At 40.1% G+C, this 17,182-nt stretch overlaps 1 long non-coding RNA gene across 1 annotated transcript in view; it reads left to right on the top strand.

Moving 5' to 3' along the window:
- Positions 1-1,152: 1,152 nt before the first annotated feature.
- The window catches only part of LOC138739900 (uncharacterized), a 39,565-nt gene continuing 23,535 nt past the window's right edge, over positions 1,153-17,182 (top strand). Inside the window, exon 1 of the long non-coding RNA XR_011342533.1 lies at positions 1,153-1,984. This is a non-coding gene — a long non-coding RNA (uncharacterized lncRNA). The remainder of the gene's footprint in view (positions 1,985-17,182) is intronic.

Consider the following 17,182-nt stretch of genomic DNA (forward strand, 5'->3'; position numbering starts at 1 on the left):
TATAAGCAAAATTTAAGGCATTATAATTATAATTATCCCTTGATTTGTGATATTGACTAGAAAATAACTTTTAAAAGATAATTAGGCTAGAAGATCCATCCTACTCAAATGGAAAATCTCTAGCCTCCAACAGTGTTTCAATGTTTTTTTTTTCATATAATGTCCTGTTTAAGTTTGGAAAAAAGTTATATATCATATATTTAATTCATCAATTAAATATGAAGACGCATGGTAACCATTTATGTCTTATTTTCATTTGATGTAAATATTTTTAATGTGATTAGATGTACTCACTGTTCCAGATAAGATATAGTCTTACCTTTATTTTTTGATTCACGGTAAGAATAAAAAGCTACAAAATATATGTAACTCTCAGGATAAGCTGCTCAGATATGATTTATTTTTGGTTACTTTTCTTTTATTTCAATAGAGTAGGTTTTATGTATAATATACATACATATACACACACATATGTGATATTGTAATTTCAGTTTCATTCCCTTTTTCCATTGCACTATAAAAAAAACTCAAAAGTGAAATACAAACCTTTCTTTGAGTTCTCGACAATCGAAAAATGTATAGTTTGGTGCACCTGAAACCTTGTTCTATTCACCTGTTTCTATTCTATTCACCTGTTCACTAGCAATTAGTATACTTAGATAAGGAATAATGCCATCAGAGGCAGTTGTCAATATACATCAAAGCAATGAGCTGATTTTGAATTTATGTTTAAAGTAAGAATTGTAGCACAGATTTTATATTTTATAATTCCAAGCCTTAGCAGTCTCTTTTCTGGGTCGAATTATCTTTTAAAAGTTATTTTCTAGTCAATATCACAAATCAAGGGATAATTATAATGCCTTAAATTTTGCTTATATAATGATGTGATCATTTTTGGTGTTACCTTATCATTTCATAGTTTTAAAAAATTACAGTCATTCTTAATTTCTGGGCAGAAATGTCCAAATGTAGTCATTCAATGCTCTTTTGTGGCCTTCCAGTATTTGCCACTGTGATAGAATGGGATCCTAGCACCACTGTACATATTTGTATATATTTGCATATGGTGATAATGATTGGCTGAGAGCTGAAGCCACACCTACTGGCTAGGTCATAAAGGACTGCACCTAACCAGATCCAGGTCAGTCTGAACTGGTCAACCTCGATGTACTACGCTCCAGTCTTTAATAAGAGCCTTGTTTTGAGTCAGCAAGTCTTTGAGTCATTTGAAGTGCTACAGCCACTTTATCCATAACAATTAAGGGAAGTAACTTGAACTGATGTCAATTTACATTATTTATTACCTGAATCACTGAAGCATGTCCATGCCACCCATCATAGCAATTTGACACCAACCCTTCATTAATCCCACTTTATTTTCCCTCATTCCCATCAATCCTGTCCAGATTCTGAATTTACTCATAACTAGAGAATATTTATAATATCTATTTAATTCAGCATCTGAAGTGCTGTTGAGATGTAGAAGGAAACCAGAGGAAACCCATGCGATCACAAGGAGAGTGTGCAAACTCCATGCAGATGGCATCCGAGGTCACAATTGAATCCACTTTCTATGAACTTCATCACTTTGCAAACCATTGACTTTGTGAAGTCTGAATGATATTTTATGAATTGATGAAGCCAAGTTAACAAACCCTAAAATGCTTGGAAAAAAAGGCACACTGTGTTTTTCTCACATGAAAAATGTTTATTTATGATATTTCAAGTTCTAGTTTATCAAGGGTGTATGTTCAAAATCTCTAAAAGGTTTTGTTTACAATATTTAAGAAATTGATTTAAAAATCATGCCTTTTTATTGTAGGGTGCTCCCTTAGACAAGTCATGATGACATTGGCTGTTCACCCTGCTTGATAACATCACAGTTGCCAGGAATCCCTTTGAAAAACATTAACTGCAGACATCAGAAAAAGCCAGGCCTACCCCACAGAGACTGATTATCATTCACAGGAATTTAAAGCTAGTGGTGAGTATTGTTGTTTGCCTTTGATCAAAGGTTCTGAATTATTATTTTGATTTGTTTATTTCCTTTTGAAAATAACTTTTTTTTTCAATTCTTTGTTCAGAGTTGGGAGGAAAAGAGTTTGGGCAGGTTGCATTTGATGGATGAAATAAAAGAGAATTAATGTTGCCTTTGGGCTCAAAATTGTAAGAATTAAAACAATATACTTCCAAGATTATTTTCCATATTATTGACACCTTAGAAGTTATGATAGTAAATGCTGCAATTCTCAACACCTTGATATATTTCTGCCTTGAGAAGATAAAAATCAATGAAAGAGAAAATATTTCAGTTGATTGTCCATGACAAATTGTTCATTATGGGCAGTACAGATACTGCAGTGGTTAGCGCAATGCTATTACAGCGACAGTGACCCAGCTTCAAATCGCACTGACTGCAAGGAGTTTGTATATTTTCCCCAGGATCTGTGTGGGATTTCTCCTGGTGCTCTGGTTTTCTTCCTGCCTCTAAAATGTACAGGGTTGATGGGTTAATTGGGTATAATTGGGCAGTTAGGATTTCATGGGTCAGAGGGCCTTATACCATGTTCTATCATTAAAATTAAATTAAATCACAAAAAATTGCCCCAGGAGACAAATAAATATCCCATATTGTGATTCTTTCATTCTTTCCTTTTCAATAAGTTATCATCTGCATGGCTATTCCCTCAGGTTTTATAAATAGCACCTCATTTAAAATGCAGAATTATTACCTGCAGGATGATGCATCCAAATAATATTTTTTCATTGCAGTCTTCCATCATTAGGAACATTCAATTTAAATTATCATCTTTCGTATTGAATTCACATTCATCTGATGATTTACCATGCTGTTTCCTAGTTAAACAATTTATGAATTTAGAATTCTCATTCTTTTCAAATCCCATTGCACTGCTTCTCCTTAACTCACCATCACTATTACCTTCCAAATGAATCCACCTCCAATTTTGGGGTTTCTGTGTACTCAGGGAATTACTCTACTTCCAATTGGTGGATGTTGCTCCAGGTTCCATGGCCTGAAGGTTGCAAATCCATCTCCTGAACTCTGAATCACTCTCACTCTCTATCTTTCTCTCACTTACTATCTCTGTCTCTCTCTTTCTCTCTGTCTCTTATGCTCACTCTACATTCTACATTGTTCTTCTTTCTCTGTCTCTATATCTTCCATTCTATATTCATTCTCTCTCTCTCTCTCTCTCTCTCTCTCTCTCTCTCTCTCTCTCTCCCTCTCTCTTTCTCTTGCTCCTCCTGGCTGGTCCTTTATATCTATCTCATAAACCAATAATAGAGCTTGGCATCTCATTATGTGACCCAGGAATATTTTTTTTGTTTGATAACTTTTGTGAAACTATGAAAACTTTACTGTATTAAAGGAAATACATACTGAAGAGGAAAGTTCCATTGCTTGCTCTCCGCCACATACATCAGTACAATGTATCAATTATCAATGTTGGCCAAAAGTTCTGAGATAAATGCTGTTCCTTGAACAATTCTCCTCACAGATTGAATATCAAACTGGGTAAACTATGAAGGAATAGTGCGGCTATATTGTACTGAATTGAATGTTGAAAAATACTGAGTTCAATTCTAGAAAAAAGCTGAAACCTAACTTTTGTGTTTGGGAGAGTATCAGGTTCAGTAGATCTGGACACAAATGTAACAGTTACAGGTAAGTTTATTGAACACACAAGACACAAACAGGGGAGAATGTCAAATGATACTTAATTACTCTACGACTGAATAACTACACATTGGACCCAGGTTCGTCTCCAATATTACTGGCCACCTATCATCTACACACACACACACACATATACACCCTCTACTTTCAAACAAACTCCCGGTTCCCTTTACCAACAGGGGTGATGCTCTCTGCAAGCACTGATCTGTCACAGTACTACTGCTCAGCTTAAGTGTTGTGTACACCTTACCCGCAACTTTTCCACCAATGTCCACAGTAGCAACCTGGCATGGAGAGATGTCGGGGGCTTGGACCATGAGGCAGAGAGAAAGAAATATGCATCATTTTTTAAAAGATATACAGTTCTGAGTGGGGCATCTTGCCAATAATGACCCTACTAATGGGTGGCCAGACACCAACCTTGATTAGCAGGTGATGTGACTTCCAAATAAGTTTCAGACAGGAAGGACATGTAACCATCCACAATCCATATATTACATTCCACCCCTTGGAAGGCACTACAAACAAAATGAGTAACTAGTTTCAAAACAGTAAACTTTATGTAACCTGTTATAAAAGTTTTTAAAAAGAAAAATGCAAATCAAGTGCATTAATATATACACAAGTGCCTTCTGAATGATGGACAAGGCACATTATTAAACTCAATGACTGTGCCTCACCAACTCTTCCCCCACCCCTGATTGTTGTGTTCCCAGTGGGGCAGGGTGCTGTGGGAACTGCTCCCCAGTGTGAGAGGGAAGGGAAGAGAATGAAAATTGTCGGTTCACTGAATCACATGCCTGGTTTAACTGACTTAGCTGGCATATGTGTGCACCTTAACCACCAACATCTGTGAGCATGCAGTGCAAGGTTATCCATAAGGTGCCCTCTTGGCTCGCACATCACACACCTTGGCTTCACATTTCACAGAGCCCAGGTACCTATTGCTGTGCTATCCCATGGTGAGGCAGGGGATGACTGGCAGGCATACATACAGGGTGTACCTGTATTCTTGTGGGAGCACCACATCTTTTTTCAGGCTGTCGTCTGACACCAGGATGCCATTCCTGCTCATGCTCCCTTTAAACAGATACCACTTGTAACAATAATCAGGAGGAGTCGAGACTGAAAATTGGCAACATTTTAAGTAAAAGCACTTGAAGCGCCCTCGCCATGAGGAATTAGTTTCTGTTAATGGGAGGACTGGGAGGATGCTGTAATTGCTGAGTGATTATGAAATGTATTCAATATTTTTTGCAAGTGTGTGATCTGTAACATTGTAATTATGATCTGTAACTAAATGCTGAAAATACTATTACCTGAGTGTGCTGAGAGACATTATTGGAGCATGGATACCACAACTCTGGGTGAAATTAAAAATAAAAAGGTCCATTACAAAGGCTGAACTTGGAAGGCACATGACAAAGAATGTGGCCATTGTTAAGATGTAATATCCAGCAAAAATGTGCCATGACAACAACACTTGCTTGTCTTATAAAAGTTCTCTGCATAATTCAGGATAAAAACTCCTGCAGTTAAAATGACCTGGTGCTGATAGCTGGAATCTGAGATGGGATCATAACGGTCTGTTTTGATGAGCTTTCATAGACACTCACATTGATAAGAGGAACAACTTCTCCTGTAAGGCACTTTTATATGGATATCAGTAACCATAAGGCTTCCCCACAAATCCCCCTGGTTCTGGGAAACCCCAATTTCTCCAGGAGAAGACCACATGGTACCCTATCTTCTCTCCAGGGGGGTGCAGCCTGTCAAACAGTCAACTACCATGGCATGGCTTTTCAGCCACATCGCTGAATGGCTGGAACCCTGACGGTCATTGGTCAACCCGGACATTTTATATTTTGACTGTGGGGTTCCTTTGCTAGCTGTGGGTTGCCACCTGCTGCCTTCATTGGTGAGCATTTACATAATAAAGCATGTACCTAATAGGATACCCACACATACACTTGTTAAAATTATCTCCCACATGGTTACTACTCCACAAGTGTCAAGCTGAAACTCTTTGAATGAAATAAAATGAGAAAATGCTTGGAAAGTTCATCAGGCCTGGCAACAGGAGTAGAAAGAGAAACTGTGAACAGTTGTTAGAACCCACTCAGGATCACAAGTATGTTAAAACACGCTTCACAATTTGAACATTTTTCAAGGTTGTCCCACCAAAGTACCAATAAAATCTTAAATGTCTGGTCATGATTAGCAGTAGGATGAGATTAGATTAGACCTGCATTATGTGTCTGAATGACAGGGGTAACATCAGACATCCCCAATTCAGGATATTGTCAAAACTGAACATGTTATTTTAAACCTCTTATCGAGAATTTGTCCATTTCTACTCATGGATTTTGTGCCCCTCTAGCTTCTCGTTGTTTATTCAAGTTTCCAACATCTACATTTTCTCTGTTTTGTCTGAGCTGTTCAGGGCTTGGTTACATAAAGCAATTTGTTGATGTAAGCCATACCAATTACATGAAATAAATAATCTGAAATATTGAACAATGACTAAAGAATTATCTTGAATTAATGATAGTTGAATATGACAAAAGTTTGACCATTACATGCAAGTTACAAGGAGATAAGCATGTCAATGAATTCACAGGGTATGTAAGAGTGAAACATTAATGGCTTGTAATTTTGGGAATACTTAAGACTGAAAAATTAGGAATATCAAGTTGGCAATTATCAGATCAAATGTTATACCAACTAGAAACTGATACGATTATAGGATTCATTAATCAAGTATTTGGTTCAACCAAAAAATAGGTTGAGAATGGTTGTGTTATGGGACACTCCAGAGTTCAGTTGATGACATTTTGGATGAAGAGATTTCGTAAAGTTATCTTATGCAAACGAATAAATAGGTCAGACAATCTCCAAATGTGGATGTAAATTTGCGTATTGCCAGCCTCTTTGGTGAAGGGCTGCTGCCATTAATGGGAGGGAATTGACATTGTCCCTCTGTGTATGTTAGTTTTCACAAGATGTTGGATTTAAACCATGGAAGATCAATGATGCCATTAAAACATAGTAGAAATTTTTATACACATCAGAGTGCAATTCTTCAGTGGAGATTTAAAGTCAGTATTTCATTGAGAAAGCTCTTTGTGTGTTTCAAAGGAACATTTGTTTAACATGGCAACTTCAGTCTCCATGACCTGGGCCTTGATACCACACTGTGAAATTGGAGCCTATGCGTCCACACCTCCAGACTTCAGTGAGTGCTAATTGGCAAGGGCATCTCCTCCACAATTTCCATCAGCACAGATGCGCCACAGGGCTGCATATTTAGCCCTCTGCTCTACTTCCTTTACACCTATAATTGTGTGGCTCCGGTCAATAACAACACCATCATGAAGAAAGCACAAAAGTGCCTCTTATTTCCACAGGAGTCTGCAGATGTTTGGTATGTCATCAGAAACCTTGGCAAACTTCTACAGAGATCTAGTCAAAAGTGTGTTGACTGGCTGCATCATGACCTGGTATGGGGACACCAATACCTCTGAGCAAAAAGCCCTACAAAAGGTAGTGGACACAGTCCAATACATCACAGGAAAAAAAAAACACCATTGATAACATCTACATGGAATGCTGCTGTCAGAGAGCAGCAGCAATTATCAAGGATCCACACCACCCAGGACATGCTCTCTTCTCAGGAAGGAGGTACAGGCACCACAGGATGTATACCCTCAGGCTCAAATAGTTGCTACCACTCCACTAGCAGTCTCTTAAACAACAGACTCATTAAGGATTTGTAGGTTGCTCGTTATTTATTAGTGAATATTTATACTTCTGAATTTGCCCAGTAAGTTTGTTTACAATTCTTTCTTTTGGAACATAGGAACATAGAACATAGGAAGTAGGAATAGGAGTAGGCCAAAAATGGCCCATCGAGCCTACTCCGCCATTCAATAGAATCATGGCTGATCTAATTTATGACCTAACTCCACCTACCTGCCTTCTTCCCATATCCCCTAATTCCTCTATCATGTAAAAATTTATCTAACCGAATTTTAAATATGTTTAATGAGGCAGCCTCAACCACTTACCTGGTTAGAGAATTCCAAACATTCACTACTCTCTGGGAAAAAACTATTTTTCCTCATCTCTGTCCTAAATCTACTCCCCCAAATCTTGAGACTGTGTCCTCTCGTTTTAGTTTCCCCGGCCAGCTCAAAAAACCTTCCTACATCTATCCTATCCATGCCCTTCATAATTCTATATGTTTCTATAAGATCTCCTCTCATTCTTCTGAACTTGAGCGAATACAATCCTAGATTATTTAATCTTTCATCATAAGTCAACCCCTTCATCCCAGGGATCAACCTAGTAAACCTCCTCTGGACTGTCTCCAAAGCCAGTATATCCTTCCTCAAATATGGAGACCAGAACTGGACACAGTACTCCAGGTGTGGTCTCACCAGTACCTTATACAGTTGCAACACTACCTCCTTACTCCTGAATTCAATTCCTCTAGCGATGAAGGCCAACATTCCATTTGCCTTCTTAATAACCTGCTGCATCTGCAACCTAACTTTTTGCGATTCATGCACAAGCACTCCCAAGTCCCTCTGCACAACAGCATGCTGTAGTTTTTCACCCTTTAAATAATATTCAGCTCTTTTATTTTTCATGCAAAAGTGGATAACCTCACAGTTACTAACATTGTACTCCATCTGCCAGACCTTTGCCCACTCATCCAGCTTAACTATATCCCTCTGCAGACTCTCCACATCCTCATTACAATTTGCTCTTCCACTCAATTTGGTGTCATCCGCAAACTTGGGTACACCACATTTTATCCCTCCCTCCAAGTCATCAATGTAACTGATGAACAGTTGTGGGCCTAACACTGACCCCTGCGGCACCCCACTTACCACTCTCTGCCAACATGAAAAACTCCCATTTATCCTGACTCTCTGCCTCCTGTCAGACAACCAATTTTCAATCCAGGCCAATATAGTTCCCCGGACTCCACTTTCCTGTAACTTACTGATAAGTCTCTTGTGCAGCACCTTATCAAACGCTTTCTGGAAATCCAAATATACAACATCAACCTGTTCCCCTCTATCCACCGCACCCATTATATCCTCAAAGAATCCTAACAAGTTTGTCAAACAAGATCTTCCCTTTCTAAAACCATGCTGCATCTGCCTGATTGAACCCTTACATTCCAAAAGTTTCACTATTTCATCTTTAATGACGGCTTCAAGCATTTTTCCAACTACAGACGTCAAGCTAATTGGCCGATAATTTCCAGTCTTTGCCTACATCCCTTCTTAAAAAGTGGCGTGACATTTGCTGTCTTCCAGTTTGCCGGGACCTGCCCAGAATCCAAGGAATTTTGGTATATGACCACCAATGCATCAACTATAACTTCTGCCATTTCCTTCAGAACCCTTGGATGCATATCATCAGGACCAGGTGATTTGCCTGGCTTTAGTCCCATTTGATTACATTTCTTTCTCTTGAGTACAGTTTATACCTACCAGTAATTAGAAATTCTGCCTGGTCCACAGGAAAATTATTTCAGGATTATATGTGATTTCATGTACTCTGACAATAAATTTGAACTTGGAACTTTAAAGATCCTGAATTAGAAGATCTCACTTTTAAGATTTCTTTCTCAATTAGAAAGATGCAAATTTCCTAGTATTAATCCATGCTCTAAAGGAAATCAGTATGAAATTCTTGCACTTACCCAAAATAAGGCAAAGTCGTAGAAGAAAATCTGTGGACTTCTAAATCAGTTGCTGTATATGATATTCCTATCACCATTGTTTTATTTACTTTTTAAATGTTCAGTTCAATAGTTGTAGATGATAAAAAAAATACTATCAGTTATTTAGAAACTGGCATTAAACTTTAATTAATATATTTAACATTATGAAGTATGTGAAATGCTTCACAGAACTACAATTAAATTAAATTTAGCACCAAGGAGAAAACAACCCAATGTTGAGTCAAAATGTTGGTTTCGGAGGAATGTCCTAAAAGAGAGAAGATCAGACTCAGAGACTCACAAGACTAAAAATCTTGGATTCTGGAGCAAAAAGTAAGCAGATGGAGCAACTTAGTGGTCAGGCAACTCCTTTAAGGGGAAAGAGGTGGTTGGAAGGAAGTGATCTAACTCTTGCATTGGTGAGACCATACTTGGTGAACTTTATGCACTCTTGGTCACCCAGCAGAGGAAGGATGTCAACATTGGAAGGGTTGAGAGGAGCTTCAACAAGATGTGGTTTGAACATGATGGCTTATGTTTTAGAGAGTGGTTAAATAGGCCGGGTCTTTGTTCCTTAGAGCTCTGGAGGCTGATGGATGGCTTTATCAAAGCTTATAATATCATGAGGGTCCAGAATAAACTGAATCCTCACAGTCTTTTTCCCATGATACACTATTCTAGAACTAGACTGCGTAGGTTTAAGGTGAGAGGGGAAATATTTCAGAGTGGCTTGAGAGGCATCAAAGGGTGGTCTGTATCTGGAACACTGTCTCAGATAAAACAGTAGAAGCAGTACAACTTTGGAATTCAAGTGAAATTTTGACAGATATATGAATGGTGGAGAGGATTTCCGTGGAGCTTCTGTTCAAGGAAGAAACTAAAAGTCAGACTATCTTGTGTGGATGGAGGTTAAGAACATCTATGGTGAATGTAATTCAGTTGGACACATGGGGGGAAAATAAACAGAAGATGTAACACAATAAATTATATTTAGCAGTAAGAACTGGTGTTTAGCTCTCTCAGGTAAAGCAACAATTTGTCAGCAAATTTGGTAATGATGTTGGGATTGTTTCTCTATAAACAGATGTTAGACGTGGGGAGATTAGAGTGCATAAGGAGATAGGAAAACTCAAGTTCTCCATACCATGCTGGGAGTACATAAGAAATGGATTTAGAAGGGGTAAGATGCTGGAAGATGTGGGAGAAAGCATCCATAGCCCGGAGTAAAGACTTATGGCAAAATATATGGACGCAGGAGCAAAGGCAGCAGAAGAACATTTCAACATTATATCTCATCCTGACTCGAATTGTTGACTGATCATTTCCCACCATGGATCCTGCCTGACCCATTGACTCCCTCCAGTTTCTCTTTGTATGCTCAAGACGTTGCTCCAAGTCTAATTTACCATAGGATTTGGGAGCAGATAGCCATTGGAGGGCAAGATTTTACTCCTCTCACTGGAATCCAAGAATGGAGCATTCTAATAGGTTTCCTGGCTCGAATACATCCCAGACTTCCATGTTAGGGTATGCTTGTGGCAATGTCCCAAGCTTGTAGATATCTCCCAGCATTATTTGTCAGAAGGTTCCCAAACATTTCATATTCAATGTTCTGAGCTGTTAATGTTCATCGTTTCATAATACTGCTTTTAAATGCTCATTGTTGCTGATGACCAGCGTGATATATGCCCACATCATAGAGATTCATTAGTACTAAAAGTCAGACTATCTTGTGTGTCTTGGAACAGTGGAGCATCTAGTAGAGCTGCTGCATCACAGCTTTGCAAACAAGATTCAGTTCTGACTTTAAGTGTTGTCTGAATGGGGTTTACACATTTTCCTGATACCTGATGTAACTGTGCAGGATGTTAGTGAAATGACACTTGGAGTATTGAGTGCAGTTTTGGTCACTCATTTATAGGAAAGATATCATTAAGCTTTAAAGGGTACAGAAAATATTCACAAGAATGTTCCTGGGATTGAGAGAAAAGAATAATTAGGAGAGGTGGGGATTTTTTTTTTCCCCTGGGGAGTAGGAGCTAAGGGGAGACCAAAGAGAGGTTTATAAAATTATGAGGGGCACAGATAAGATAAATATTCAAGTGTGGTGGCTCACCACTAGGCAGGTGAACCGGCCCCGCTTGTAATCCACGCGGCGGGTCAGCCGGCCAAAATGGCGCTGTCGGGGGTGTTCCCTTCCTCCCAGCACGGGGCTCAGAAGCCTGCGCTGGGGGACCACGTGTCGCCCAGGTGATGTCAGCGCCCTCCAGCACGGTTCTCAGCCAGGTCGGGGCTGGGAGTATAAGTACACCCCATCAGCCTGCAATAAACTAGTCTGCTCACTGAGCTCAACCCGTCTGGTTGTGCATGTTCTTTCAGGAACAGTGTAGCTGCCGCTACACAGGCTTATTTTATTGTCAGGTTATAAAACAGAATATGTAATATTGTATGTAATTTCCATTAGTTTACCTTAAGGCAGACCAAGATTCACCATCAGCAGAAATTGCGAGAAACCCATGCAGGGTGCAGGATGCTGGGACTGCAGTCAAGGGACACACCCAGCTGCGGACTGCTGGAGATTGGCTCAAAACTGCCTGAAGGGGTACCAGGTATTAGAACTGAGATGCGAGAGGATACCAAAGGAGCTGAGGGCTTCCTTACCATGTCAGAAGGAAGTGAAGCAAAACAGAGCAACCCCCCCCCCCCTCCACAGTTACCGAGTGTCAGTATTCCCACAGCCTCTGCAGCCACACAACCTTCAATCCAGACCATCAACAGGCCGAGCTCCAGATCCAAACTTCTGACATGGTAAAGAAGCCCTCAGCACCCTTGGTATCCTCTTGCATCTCAGTTCTAATACCTGGTACCCCTTCAGGCAGTTTTGAGCCAATCTCCAGCAGTCTGCAGCCGGGCGTGAGTCCCTTGACTGCACTCCCAGCAGTCCGCACCCTGCATGGGTTTCTCACTTCCAATCACTAACAGCCCACTAACTTTTCCCAAAGTAGATGAATCTACAATCCAGGAGCACAGATTAAGAGTGAGAGGGGAATAATTTTAAAAGGACCTGAGGGGCACTTTCTTCACACAGAGAGCAGTGGGTACATGGAACAACCTACCAGAGGAAATGGTAGAAGCAGGTTGTAACATTCAAAATACATCTAGGCAGGTAAGTGAATAAAATTGTTTGGATGGATATGAGCTGAACGCTGGAAAATGGGACTTGCTTGGTCAACATGGTCAATATATGCTGATAGGTTTGTTTTGTGCTGTTGAAATCTAATTCCTGGGTGTTCCAGTTTCTTTCCACATCCAAAGATGTGCAGATTGGTACTGAAATCAGTTACTATAAGGCTGATGAGGATGTAAGGTAAAATAAAATGTATTTGAGTAGGATTAGTGTAAACAAGGATGTTTGGTTATTGGAAAACAGCAGCTCTTCTAATAGTGTTGACATGTGCTGATCTGTCTCCTGAGTGGTAACATTGGAAGTGTTATTGGTTGATGAATTTTAATCAGGTGACAGAACAACCTGAACATCAAAAGCAATGTTGCCTTGGAGGACTGGGAGAGTTTGAGGGTCTGCCTTTTAAATATTGCCTTGTCAAAAATATTTTCAATGTGCATATTCCTGAACTATTTAAGAATGTAGAAAGAAATAAAGGTACAGATAAAAAGCTCGTAAGGGTAATAAAGTTGCATTCTAGATAATTCCTCAATATTAAAGGAAAATATTCTGTGTCTTTGCGAAAATAAGGCAGTCAATGCTGAAGACATTACAAGACTAATACATTAAATTACTTCTGGGGATTGCACTAATTTTTTGTGGATATAATGCAGATAAATTTTACTGGCAATTTTGATTTATATCAATTAAATTTCCTAATATTTGATTTGCTTGGCAGATAATGCTCATATCCCAGGGAATGACAATACACTTGTCATGCTGTCAGCAAACGATAAAAGCAAGAAGCTGCACTGATCTAATCACTCTAATCCCCCAGCAGTTAATAAAGGCCAGGAATAAGGAACTTGGAAATGAAAAACAGAGATAACAAGTGACAGTTTTACAGGCACTGATAAAGGTGACCGATTACCCCGCATATGTGCAAGGAAATGTGCATTATGAGGCAGTACGATTGTGAAACATGGCAACACATACCTAAAGCTGCCAACTCCAATCTGCCATTTCACTTAATGACCAGAAGATTACATAATTTCTGGTCTAGATTAAAAATGAAATTGGCAGGTCAGCATAAAGATCAGCCAAGGAAGAGTATCACTGCTGGTTTCCACCTGACGTACATTCTATGCTGTTATGGTTTAATCTATTTCTCCTTCTCTTGGGCTAAGTGGCCTGCTGTGTTTTATTTTTATGAAGTTACTGCTTTCCACTCCAGTAGTTGCTGAAGAGATTATCAGGGCCAAATTCTGCCACATCTGTGCAGGAGGCACAGGAGAGTCCAGGTGGGTGATTCGTTTGGAGGAGGGTGATGGCAGTGGTGAAGATCTCTGCCAGCCATTTTTTCACATTGCTGATGAAGTGAGTCCAGGTTCCCTATGACATCCCAGGAAGCCTTCTAAGTGCTCCTTCCCCATTTTGAATGTCAGGCCAGAGAATCCATTGATTTATGGAATTATACAGCATGGAAATGCATTTTCACTCAACTCATGCATGCTGAAGCTTTCCTATTCATGTATCTGCCCAAATGCTTTTTTAAACATTAATTACAGTCAATGTTTTCATGCCATAATGAAGCAGTCAACGAATACAGGAGAATTTCTGATGCTAGCCACATTTCAAATAATGCTCCACAGTCAGCTTCAGGTTTATTGTTACATGATGTAAAATGCAGAGATAGAGGTTGCTTTGCAAGCAGGCCAGAGGCCATCTCATACATAATTTAAGTAAAGGTACAAAAATGCAGAGTTATAGAGAAAGATCAGTTGATACAGAACAAAGGCACATCATTTTACAATTTTGAGGGTCATTCAGCAGACTAGTGATGATGGAAACTAAACTGTCCTTGAATCTGGTGCTGCCTGATCTCATACTCACAAATTTTCTTCCTTGCTGCGGGAAGAAGGGCCATCTTGGGATGCACCACCATCTCTTCACCTCACTAATGATCCGACCTCAATAGCAGTACTCTGTGAGCACCCATCACCACCATCACGAGGTTCTGTCAGTGACCCAACCATGTCCACTGTACTCTGGGTGCACTTGAAGTGCTGCTTCTGTGGTCTGGTCAAGCACCTGAGGAAACATTGCCTAGCGAAAGACACGGTCTGCTCCAGCTGCGGGAAGAAGGGACAGAATTTTAAGGTGTGTAGATCCAAACCTCCTCCCAGCAGCACCATGTACAGTCCCTGGGGACTGCCCTTTTTGGATGCTGCCATCGCCAAGAACTAGGTGCAGCACATGCGAGTCGTGGGGGCTGCCATCTTCAGGATTTAGCAGCACTGAATGTGGGCCATGGGGACCACCATCTTGGACACTGCCATTTTCAGAATGAGCACGTGATCTCTCCGCCGCAGCGATAAGCAATGCTCCGACACTGCCCACTTCTGGAACATCCCCTTCCCTACAGTCTTTGCTCTCTGAAAAGGTTGCTGGGCTTCATCTCTTACTATACCCACTGGATCCCTAATTATGCAGACAAGGCCCATCCCTCATCAACTCCACCTCTTTTCCTCTGATGCCAGAGGCCTGTGCAGCCTTCAGTTGCATCAAGGCGGACATTGCCAAGACCATAATGCATGTAGTGGATGAATCCACCCCATTCCAGGTGGAGAGTGATGCATCAGACTTCGCACTTGCTGCTACCCTTAAACAGGTGGGCAGACCAGTTGCTTTTTTTTAACCACACCCTCCAGATTCCCAAAATTTGACACCTCTCTGTAAAGAAGGAGGCCCAAGCCAATGTTGAGGCAGTGGGGCATTGGAGACACTACCTGGCTGTTAAACGATTCACCCTGCTAATTGACCAACGGGCAGTTGCGTTCATGTTAAATAATCAGCAGTGAGGTAAAATCAAGAACGTTAAGATATTGTGGTGGAGATTTGAACTTTCCACCTATAATTACCGGCCCGAGGAACTCAACGAGGTATATGATACCCTATTCTGTATACTTGTGCCAGCACATTTCGCACAAAATTCTATTGGTGCCCACATTGCAGTAATTCCGGATGGGCTGACATGAAAAATGCTCTTTGTGAGCTGCCATGGAATCAAACACTAGGTCTAGGCTTGCAACAGCTTTCTGCCCACATTTTCATAACATTAGACCATCTTGTTACAGTGAATAATCGCAGATTGGGCATTTTTTCTCGTGGCAATGTTAATCTCTAAATATGTTCATTGGCTTCAATTTAGCACCTCTTGAAGTGCAACCAAAGGCTACAGTAAAGCAGAGCCTTTCATGTCTGGTCATGGTTATGGCCACAATTTTTAGTCCAGAAGCAGCCACATTTCTTGTGGTGGGGATGTCAAAGGCCATTGGGACTTCATCTATGTTAATGATGTCTGCAGGTGTCATTTTAAGTTTGCAAATTTAATTGGCGATGAAGCTGTGAAAATCAATGGTTTTATTGTTCCCAATCTTCTGGAAGACGCTGACCTACCGTTCTAGTTCTTACCGACAATCGATGTCGCTTCATATCCAGGGGAAATTCGCCTTGAAATCCAGGATGCCTCTTTCACATTCCAGTAGTCTTGTTTTCATCTGACTGTAGAAACAACCAGATTTTGTTCTCTTCGATTAAGAACCCACTCCTTCTAGTCAGACTCGAAATGGGGCCATTTAGCTTTCAGACCACAACACATGCTTTCTCGTAGATTCATCCTCTCAAGCTCATCTTTCTCTTTTCTCCATTTGCGAATGGACGATTCGCCGACCTCAAACTCTCTTGCTGCCGCTCTGTTGCCAGTTTATTCTGTTCTGGTAACTACTTTCAGTTTGAAATTAGTGGTGTAAGATTTGTGTTTGACTCCTCGCATTGTCAAAACTACCGGTACTCTAGTTCTCAAAGGTAGCACTAAATGCAAGGGCCTTTTATACTGATTCAGCAAGATCGAATGCAGATGATGTCTAATACAGGCTGATAATGTTATCTCCCCGTGTATCGCCTTGAATTTTGAGATTTTTATAGGACATTTTATGAAGCTGCTGTCTGGACTAACTAATACAACACCCACATGTTATATGCGTGTTCCTGGTATAACCGTATATATGCTATACAAAAATATTTTTACTTTAAGATTTTCTACACATTAAATATGTGTGTGCATTATATGAGTGAAAATATAGTAATAATGTACAGCCTCAATGCGCCTGCACCATTGGTGTTAACAATGTGGATTGGATCTGAGTAATTCTTCTTGTATTTGCTCATTTTCCGACCACGGTTATTATGCGTTAACAGATAACCAACATTTTCATAACCATCCACACTCGCATCAGGAAAATGATGTAGTTGAGCAGATGTCACTGCTCAAAAGTTTGTGGGTTTGAAGCATCTGTCAACCTTAAAGTCTTCCAGCTTATGAAATCCTGAATCCATTCCTGTAATTCCTTTTGTTTCTAAAATAATTTGAGCATCTCAGAAAATGATGTTCCCATTGAATTCATCGCCCTTAAGACTTGCTGTTTTTCTTTTGTTACTTTCTCCAGCTCTGCCATGGCCTCTTCATTCTTTTTTGTCATAGGCCTCCATTATTTGAAAACCAAATTTAGCATATTTA

Source organism: Narcine bancroftii, chromosome 7 (genome assembly GCF_036971445.1).
Source record: "Narcine bancroftii isolate sNarBan1 chromosome 7, sNarBan1.hap1, whole genome shotgun sequence".
Classification (NCBI taxonomy): domain Eukaryota; kingdom Metazoa; phylum Chordata; class Chondrichthyes; order Torpediniformes; family Narcinidae; genus Narcine; species Narcine bancroftii.